The sequence below is a fragment of the Suricata suricatta genome, chromosome 14 (assembly GCF_006229205.1).
Source record: "Suricata suricatta isolate VVHF042 chromosome 14, meerkat_22Aug2017_6uvM2_HiC, whole genome shotgun sequence".
Classification (NCBI taxonomy): domain Eukaryota; kingdom Metazoa; phylum Chordata; class Mammalia; order Carnivora; family Herpestidae; genus Suricata; species Suricata suricatta.
The window spans coordinates 2377897-2387599 of NC_043713.1; the positions used below are offsets into that span (position 1 = coordinate 2377897).

At 53.8% G+C, this 9703-nt stretch overlaps 2 long non-coding RNA genes across 3 annotated transcripts; both read left to right on the top strand.

The window, feature by feature from the left end:
• Positions 1–6: 6 nt before the first annotated feature.
• Positions 7–1349, top strand: LOC115278134. Of its 2 annotated transcripts, none has more exons than XR_003902718.1 (3): positions 7–102; positions 319–1202; positions 1311–1349. It is a non-coding gene; the product is annotated as an uncharacterized LOC115278134 (long non-coding RNA). The 2 variants fall into 2 exon arrangements; XR_003902719.1 differs by lacking the exon at positions 1311–1349 and having other exon boundaries at positions 319–443; positions 1046–1302.
• A 50-nt stretch (positions 1350–1399) lies between these two features.
• Positions 1400–4566, top strand: LOC115277817. Its single transcript, XR_003902525.1, has 2 exons — positions 1400–3732; positions 4051–4566. It is a non-coding gene; the product is annotated as an uncharacterized LOC115277817 (long non-coding RNA).
• The last annotated feature ends 5137 nt before the right edge of the window (positions 4567–9703 follow it).

A 9703-nucleotide genomic window follows, 5' to 3' on the forward strand; every position in this document is an offset into this window, starting at 1 on the left:
CCTGGAAGCCCCTGGAAGCCCCATCCAGCTGGGACTCTCCCTGGCCACGCGAGCAGGTCTCTCCTAACGGTGAAAGGCTTAGGAGAGAAAATAAAAGCCAAGGTCAGGGACTAGATTTCCTGCGGGTCTCGGTGCATTGCAGCAGCGGTCCAGAAGCGGGGGGGGGGGGGGGGGGGGGGGGGGCAATCAGGAGCAAAGGCCTGGTGCCCGGGAGCCCGGGCTGCCGCCTCCCACTGGGGCTGGGAAGATTGGAGGATGACACACTGCGTTGAATACATTTTCTTTTTTTCTTTCTTTCTTTCTTCTTTCTTTCTTTAGGAGAAAAGTTTTATTTCGGAGAGAAGCGCCAACGCCAGCACTGTGGAACAACCCAGGGCTTTGCCGGGACTCAGGCACCTTAAGAGGGAAACAAAAAGGCATCATCAGCTCCTGATGAAGAGAAGGTGCAGTGGCCCCAGCGCCTGGGCTCGCTGTCACCGTTAGCACAGCCCCTTTCCCGCTCAGGCCCTGGTCCTCTTATTAAATCAGCCCCAGGCCTGAGCCGCCCCTCCCCCATCCTATCACCAGGAGCGGGACTCGGTTTCCCTCCTGGAGTCCCACATTCAGCCGCTGAGAAGCGTGAAGCCGCAGCCCTGACCTTCCTCCGTCCTCACCTACCTTCACGTTCATTCCACTCATTCTGACAGGGTGCCTGCAGAGCACCAAATGCAGTCCCGAGCCCCAGAGTCCCCCAGAGTCCTGTCCTGTCGCGGGGTGTCCCCATCTGGCCTGTAGCTCAGGTCACGAAGCCACGTGGACTGGGGCCCTGATACGGTGACTGTCTCCAGCTCGGGGTGGACTCTGCGGAGGCGGACAGGGACGGGGTTTTCCATCCCCCACCTGGGGGCCCCTCACCTGATGCCCACCCTTCCCACGTCTCTCCAGGCTCCGTTCTCCAGCCTGGGCAAATGTGCAGGGAGATGACTGCGGTCCAGCTCAAAATGCCTTCTCGTTTGACCCCTCCTGCCTCCACCCGTTCCCTCTAAGCTCACATGTTTCATTCCAGCCCAAGCACTCATTCCTCCTCTTCCTGCAAAGTAAACTCGCTGCTGCCCGGACAGAGAGCCGAGGACCCTCTTCCTTCCCTTCACCGCCACCAACCCGAGGAGGAGTCCCTGTCCGTCCTGGCTTCTGCTGGCGAAAGTCTACCCTAGATCCATACGGTCTGACTTCTCCATCCTCCCACCGCTGTTTGACATGCCTCTCCCGAGCACTGCAGTGACTGCGTGACCAATGTCCAGTTCTAAATTTTATTTACTTGTTTATTTTAGAGAGAGCAAGAGTCGGCGAGAAGGACAGAGGGAGAGAGAGAGACTCTCGAGCAGGCTCCACGCTCAGCAAGGAACCTGACACAGGGCCAACCCCACGCCCCTGGGACCCTGACCTGAGCTGAACTCGAGTCGGACGTGTAACTGACTGAGCCCCCCGGGCGCCCCACCGGAATTCAGTTTTAATGTGGGTTCGGTGTCCTGCCGGGATGGCTCCAGTCCCAGGACACCGAGCTCCTGAACTGTGGAAGTTGTCAAGTGTCCCAAGCTGGTAGAAACACCACAGGCCTCTGGTGGGGGCAGAATCGAAGGTGGGTTTACGTCCTGGGATTTAGAATCTGAGAAGCCAAACCACAGACGCCCAGGTATATTAGCTCTCCATCGCTGCGGAACAAAGCGTCCCCAGCTGAGAGGCTTTGAACAACAGTTTGTTGCTCCGTTTCTGTGGGTCAGGAGTTCAGGAGTGGCTCGGCTGGTGGGCTGGCTCAGGGTCTCTCGTGACAGCGGCAGCCAGGACAGTCGGCTCACATGGCTGGCAGGCTGGTTCTCCATCCCCAAAGCCTCCCCAGGGGCTGCTCATCTGTCCTCCTGACTCGGTGGCTGCCTCCCTCCAGAATGAGCCATCAAACAGTAGAAGGTCAAGGTCTTCAAACCCCAGAGCTTGGAAAGCACACAGTGCCATCTCTCCATCATGCCTGTGGTCACAGTGGTCAGCTCCATCGAGCATGGGACGGGCTCCACAGGGGCATGGACACCTGGGGGCTCGGTCGCTTGGGGGCCTTTTGAGGACCCTGGATGTGGGGGAAACATGGCGTATGTGACTTCCTCGTTAGTGGTTTTCAAATGTCTTATCTTTTTTTAAACCAGAACACTTGTATTAGAACCGCTTCTATTAGAATTCCACTTTATGTACAAATAAGAACAGAGCCACCCTAGGGCTGGGCACACTGGGTTCACTTCCCCGAGCCCCGTCCTCTGGCTCCACCTCCAGTCAAGGGACGCTCTGCCTTCTCCAGAGGGCAAGAGTGCAGTCGGAGGGTGTGAGGAAGTGGGCGCTGTCCCGCCCTGCTGGGCACACGGGACTTAGGCACCGTTGACAGACAGCAATCAGTGCATCTATCAAAATTTAAACACACACATCTTTGCCCCGTCAGTGTTACCTCTAGGAATCCGTCCTACCCATACGCTTATGGAAGTGCACAGAGATGTGAATATCAGGACATTCAGTCAAACGTCCGACAGCAAAATTTGGGGAACATTTAAATGCTCCCCAATGACAAAGGCTGCTTATATCAAGGACAGAACAGCCACGCAATGGGACACTCAGCACCTCTGGAAAATGGAGTATATTTATTTGTATTGACCTGGAAAGGTTTATCGTTACATAAAAAAGTGCCAACTGCAAAATACTACTTACAGAGTGATTCTATTTTTATAAAAAAATATGCACATACATACTTTTATAGTCATGGAGGATTTCTGGAAAGTTAAGGTGGTTTTCCTTGGAGAGGTGGGAATGAGGAATGTGTAGGTCAGGGGAAGGGATCAAGAGATTTCAATTTTTAAATTTATACCATTTAATATTTCTTAAATTGAGTCCAACCAATTTATGAATCATTTTTTATTGACATAGAATTCATATACCGTAACCTTTCCCACTTTGAATGGTGCAGTTCCGAGGCTTTAGTATGGTGACAGCATTATGCCATTGTCACTGCTAGCTGATTCCAGAATAGGATAGATTGCGTTAAGAGATATTTTATTTTATTTTTAACGTTTATTTATTTTGAGAGAGAGAGAGAGAGGGAGAGGAGAACACAAGCAGGGAAGGGGTAGAGAGAGAGAGTCCAAACAGCATGAAGCCCATCCATCTGGGGCTCGATCCCATGAACCAGACCATCATGACCTGAGCCGAAATCAAGAGTTGGACACTCAAGCAACTAAGCCACCCAGGAGCCCAGATCACACATATTTTGGAAGGGAAATAGGAAAGCTGACTTCGGTTGATATCTCCCAGGGCTCAGGCTGCCTCGATGGACAGGTCACTGAAAGGGGCTGCCGACGGAGGGCAGTGGTCATTGCACCCCTACGTGGGCCAGCCCCTCCCACATTGCAGGCTTCCCAGACTCCTTCTGGCGGCCCGTGGCCATGCCCCACGGCACCCTTGTCTGGAAGCGCTCACGCTGTGTGCTTTGTTCCCGGACGCCCGGGTGACTCTGGATCTCTCTCCGCCTGCCTTCTCCATTCCTGGCGGTCACAGTCAGTGACGGTGACCAACCTCCACCACTGACTGTCCTTAGACGTTGTGTGTTACTGGGTATTTCTGATCCTCCCAGGCAGGGCCCGTGGCCTCTTCGGCACCGAGCACAGCGAAGCAGGAAATGCTCCACGGCAAGAGGGAAAAGGAGGGATCCCCAAACAGGAGGTGGGCACCTGCCCCTTCACGTCATTGTGGCGAGAAGGGGCTGAGCACCCTTTCCTTCCATCCACGGCTTTTTGAGCGCCAGGCCTGTAGAACCTTCCTTTTGCAAAGCCAGGCCTGTCTGTGGGATGGAGGACGGTCGGAAACGCACACTCCTTGCTCAGAACAAGGCCATCATCTCTGCTTCTCTGAGCCTGCGGGTGTAGCCAGTGGCCTTTTCCATTAGGACTCAGTCTGCGTCTGGGGCCTGGGGTCTCCCGGGCAGCGGGGCTCCTGACGCCCAGGCCTGAGCCTCCGTCACTGGCTCTGTTCCCTCCACAGGTCAGCACCGCAGCGTCCCCGGAGCCTCGACGACTGTGGGGCCCTTCGAGGGGCCCAGCACCAATGCGCCCCGAGCCCAGGCTGTCGGCCTGCAACTGGTGGTGTTTCCCTACCGGGTGCCCTCCCCCATCCGCCAAGCCCCCGTCTGGGAACCATCTGGAGGATAAAGCCCTTCCCGGGAGTAAAGCAAACCCCAATCTTCTTCGCACGTTCCTACAGCAAGCATGTACGCGCCCCGATTCTGCGTCCTGCTGCGTCCAGAGGGTGGCCGATGTGTCAGGACACGGACCCACAGACGCAGTGACCCCTGCCTACTAGATACGTGACGCACAGGCAGATCCAATGCTATTTATAAATCCCCTGAAACACGTAATTAAATCGCCAAACCTGTGAGGCTCAGTACGTTTAAGTGGGTTCTGACTCATTCTGATGTCTGTTTGCAGGATCTTAGCAGAAAATGTACTTGAGGAAACAGAAAAAGGACTTAGAACAAAATAAAATGTCAGTGAAATGAAATGTCAGAGGTTCTTTGCTTCTTCATCCTTTAACTAGAAAGACCCACCAGGACAAACTGATTCCTCATGATTTTGAAGAGTGTTTCTTCAGATTTAAGGGTTGGGATCACATTGGACTGATTCGTTTCTGAGAGGCAGAGAATTCTCCCGTTTGGTTTAATGCAATCTGAAGAGAAACCAGCACAAATAACTGATGTTTAAATAAGATCCAATTCATCTTGACTTGTTTTGATCAGTTTACTTCCTCATCTTCACACCTGCGGGGAGTCTGAAATGTGGGTCCCTAGCACCGGGTTGGAGCCATTATGGGCCCTCCTTTTCCAGATCCTTCCCGCCCATCACTGCAAATTTCGATGATTCCTTTTCTCTTAACCTAAAAGGGTGCAGTCTCTCTCAGCACATACAGGATGTGAGCTGAGTCAGCCACAATGACCTTTTAAAATCACTTAATATATTTTCCTAATTAAAAAAAACAAATGGAGAAAACAGGAGTCCAAACAAGTGTGAGAATGGAAGGCCTCGACATTGTGGGTCCTCTCCTTGGGGGCAGTCTGGGAGGACTCCCCAAGGCCTCGCAGGAATCCCAGCCCTCTTTCCTGCCCTCTCCTTCCCAGCCCCCCTCCCTTTTCCTTACAAGGGAGCCACGGCCTTGAACCCCTCAAATGTGGCTGACACTCAAGTTCAGTTTTTAACCTGATGTGGTCCAGCGCCATGACCCAGATACAGAATCCTGAATCTCTCCCTCTCTCTCTCTCTCTCTCTCTCTCTCTCTCTCTCTCTCTCTCTCTCTCTCGTGGCTTCTCCCTCCTTTGCTCCCCGGGCTCCTCCCGAATCCTCACATGCTTCTTGCCTGGCCTGGGGCCTCCACGTGCTTCCTTGTCCTTGAACACGAGCCCCGCCCACGGCCCGCACCTGCTCCCCCCGGGCTCCTGACCCCCCCCTACAGCGGGTTCCCGAGCACCCCCCATCATGCCCCTCACGACCAGACACCGAGTCTCAGGCTTGAAAACCAATGTCTTCTCCAGGCTTGTGCCCCACGCTCCCTCCTCTGTCACCTCCGTTTGGCTCTGCGTTTTCTGGAGTAACAGCAACTACAATTTAATCAGCAATCGCTACGTACCAGGCTCTGCCCTTGTCGCTTCTCAGTGGAGATTGTCAGCATCAGGTCCGTTGTAGGGGCAGAAGGCAGTTTGGGTGCCGGTGGCCCCGCCGCGAGGTGGGGAGGCGACGTGGTGCCCAACAGCCTAGGACTCGGCTCCTCTCCGCCCTGAGTGAGCTCTCCCTGCACAACTTGGCGAACTGGGCACTGGGCCCTGGTGGAAAGACACAGGGTTGGGCCTGGGCTCGGTCGCAAGGTCACCTCCCTGGTCCTGGTGTCCTCAGCAGCAGCAGAGGACAGGCTGAGCCCCCCAGGGTCTCTGCGCGAACTGCTCCGGCCTCCGGGAGCCTGTGCTTGGAAGACCCACGACGGATGTGGCCCTTGTCACTGCTGACCCTCATGCCCCACCACCTTGTGGCTGCCTGTCTTCGTGTCCCTGTTTCCAGCATGACTTGAGATGTTTTGCACGTTCCTGGTCAGGGGCCAGGTGGGGAGGGGGAGCAGGGGGTTGAGGGAGAGCGTTGGCTGTGTGTCCCCAGAAAGAGAACACCCCTTCCCCTGCCTTTGCCAGCTTCATGCCACCTTCATGTTCCCTGCAGAGAGTGAGCGGGGGAGGGGCAGAGAGAGAGAGTGCATGGGGGAGGGACAGAGAGAGGGAGAGAGCCCCACGCTGGTTCCATGCTGTCAGCACAGAGCCCAACACGGGGCCCGAACTCACAAACCATGAGATCCTGACCTGAGCCAAGATCGGGAGTTGGATGCCACCTGACTGAGCCCCCCCGGTGCCCCCCCAGGTCCCCACTTCTTTATTGGACATGTATTTAAGTAGGAAAGAATGTGTGTCTAGACCCCACCTCGTTCAAAAACGGGTTTGGGCTCCCTTGGTCCCTAGCTCAGGGGCTGTGTGGGCAGGGCAGGGGAGGGAGGGAAGCTGGGGTGCGGCGCGGACAACTGGGCGGGGGGCTTTAACTGCATGGCCAGAGGGGCACCCCCTGGTCCTCTGGTCTTCACGCTCCTGCTCCTCCTACCTTCCTTCATCCCCCCCCCCCCCCCCGCCCCGCACCGTGTCTGTGAGGTGCGCTCGACCAAATACACCAGTGTCACGATTCCCTCCTCCGAGACCACGGCAAAGGCTCCGGTCAGATTTTGCCCTCGTCCATGAAGATCAGGCTGGGCAGGGACTGGCCGGGATGCACCTTGCGCCACCTCGGGTGGCCCGGCCAGAGCCGCCCTGCTGCCCGTCCTGGCTTTTGGGGTTCGGTTCCCCTGGCGTTCAGCAGCATGTCCTTTGGCCTGCCATGGCCCCTTGCCGTGACAGTAAGAGTGCTGATAACAGGAACCCATGAGACCCCCACACACGCTCGGGAGCACCCTCACGCACTCACACTCACACTCACACAACGCTTTCCTTGCGTGTTGACTTCCTCCTCGGCTCACAGCATCTCCCCCCCACCACGTAACTGAAAGCAAACCCCTCCCGTTACACCCGCGGGGAGCACACAGCTCCTAAAGGGGGTGGCCTGAGTGCTTACACTGTACAAATATGTAGTCATTAAAAGTAGTGTTAAAGCCAGAAATAACTTACGCATTGACAGTTTACAAGGGGGGGGGATTTGAACACCTTTTTTTCCCCAGTTGTTCACAAAAAGCGTCTTGCCGTTGCCATAGATACAGAAACCCCCACGATGGGCAGAGCCCTTCCGGAGAAATCCACGCTGGCAGCCCCGGGCTATGTGGTCATGGAAGGCTGGGGGGAGGGGGTCCGGGAGCCACAGTCAAGCAATGCCACCGCCCGCTCCACAGTGGGGGACAGTGGCGCCCCAGGGGACCCGAAATAGAGACTCTAACGGGGTTGGTGAATGAGATACAGGCTCCTAGGAACCGACTCAAACTTGAAACCCAAACCCGTTTGCCCCACTGTCCCTGCCGAGGGGGCCAGGGCTCCCACCGGGTCCTGGGGCACGGGACGGTCCCTGCTTACTGGGCCAAAGAGGTGTGCTCCTGGGTCCGAAGGAAAAACCGATACGGTTTTCAAGACTTAAAATAATGTCCCCCCTGGACGTCATGTTGTACGGAATCTTGTCCTCTGTTTGGTGTGGCATGTTCTCTGGGGAAAAAGTAATTTCAGAGCAAAGCGAGACAAAAAACGCTGGGCACATTAAGACCCGCTAGACTTAAATACAAGGGGAATGACACGGGCCTCCAAATGATCGATACCGAGGAGAAAAGCACCGAGAACAGAAGGGGAAACTCGGAAGCTGGTCGGTCTGAGTGAAAGATATGACCTTGGGCTCTAACTCTGGGTTTTGCTTTGAGTTTCATTCAAAAACCCGAGTTTCATGTTCAGAACGACTGTGTTGCCTTGATCACTCATTTCAGCTTACTACTTCTTCTGGTGTCTGCTTAATTAAGTCCAGGAATATTTATGGGGCTTAAATTTGCCCTCTGAAGTTGAGAAGGTTTTGGAAATGGATAGTGGTGAGGGGCACCCACCACCGTGAATATCACTAATGTCACTATACTGTACACATGAAAAAGGTGCAATTGCACATTTCCTGTTTGCACGCTTCACTGCAACAGAAGAAAGCGGTTGAAGCAGCCAGCCCGGAGTCTAAGAAAATACACATCGTTTTAGTTTCACTAAAAATATAAACAAGAATGGGGCACCTGGGGGCCTGAGTCATTTAAGCGACCAACTTCAGCTCAGGTCATGATCTCATCATTCTTGAGTCTGAGCCCCGCGTCGGGCTCTGTGCTGACGGCTCAGAGCCTGCAGTCTGCTCTGGATTCTGTGTGTCTCTCTCTACCCCTCTCACACTCATGCTGTCTCTCTCTCTCTCTCTCTCTCTCTCTCTCTCTCTCAAAGATAAATAAATGTTAAAAATTAAAAGAAATAGAAACAAAACAGTAAAGTAAAATTTTATCGTGAGTTGTGTATTTCTGTTAAATGCATAAACAGAGACCACTTTTTCATGCAGAACAACTCCAGAATAAAATGACTTGCTTTACTAAGAAAACAAAAAAGGAAACCAAACACCAAGTTGCCCTTAGACGACCGCGGCTGGGAACAAACCACTGAAGGCGCCGCTGGCCCGGGGCAGCGGCCCCTCCCTTGCTGTCTGGTCACCCAGCGTCCCTGGGCGGCGATGCATAGGGTTTCAGGTGTAACCATCTGCTCCGTCACCTGGACAGCTAACGCAGCTCTCTCCAAAGGATGGCATTCACGTTACCCACAGTCGCCCTTACAAAGACCAATTTTATGTGAACCTGATCGATATGATTCAGAAGGATCCTAAGAGGGCAGCAGGCTTGCTGGGGGTCAGGCAGTGGGGGAGGGTCCCGGGAAATCTGATATACGATTGTATACCCTAGACCCGTGTCCACCGGAGATCTGGGTGGAACATCAGAGCTCTGTTTTCACTGTTTCCACCATCCCTCTTCCAAAAGAAAAAGAAAAAAAAGAGTTCCTAATGTGGTTAGAAGTTTAAACTTACACAATTTAAATATTCTACTAGAGATCGCAGTATTCTACAGAGATACTGACTGGTGAGGAAAGTCCAGACGAGCATCTGAATAGACGAGAGATTGTGCCGATTATAACACTGGCCTCCGCACTCCTGGGGTTGTTTACAGAGGTTTCCGTGTGTGTATCTGAAAGATGCCCCGGGGGAATGTGATTGCCGTGTGGGTGTGTGGACAGCCCTGAAAACCCCAGAAGGGGACAATCCTTCTTTCCATTGAGTGCACGCCGGAGGATTTTTAAAAACTCAGACATTTTTGGGAGAACAAATCCAGCCATGTAACTATTCCCTGTGCTCTAGCCGCCCACTTTGTGCATGGGCGATCCCTGGTGCGTGAAAAAGAAATCAACCTCTGGATTTCAAATGACAGTTCAACACCAACACTAACTCGTTACTAAAAGTGGTTGAAATATGGACGGATAGAAGGGTAGGTGGACGGATGGAAGGCTGGATGGACACACAGGACAGCTTGGTGGATATTGAGCTTCTTAAGGTACCTAATTAATTTCATTTGTAAT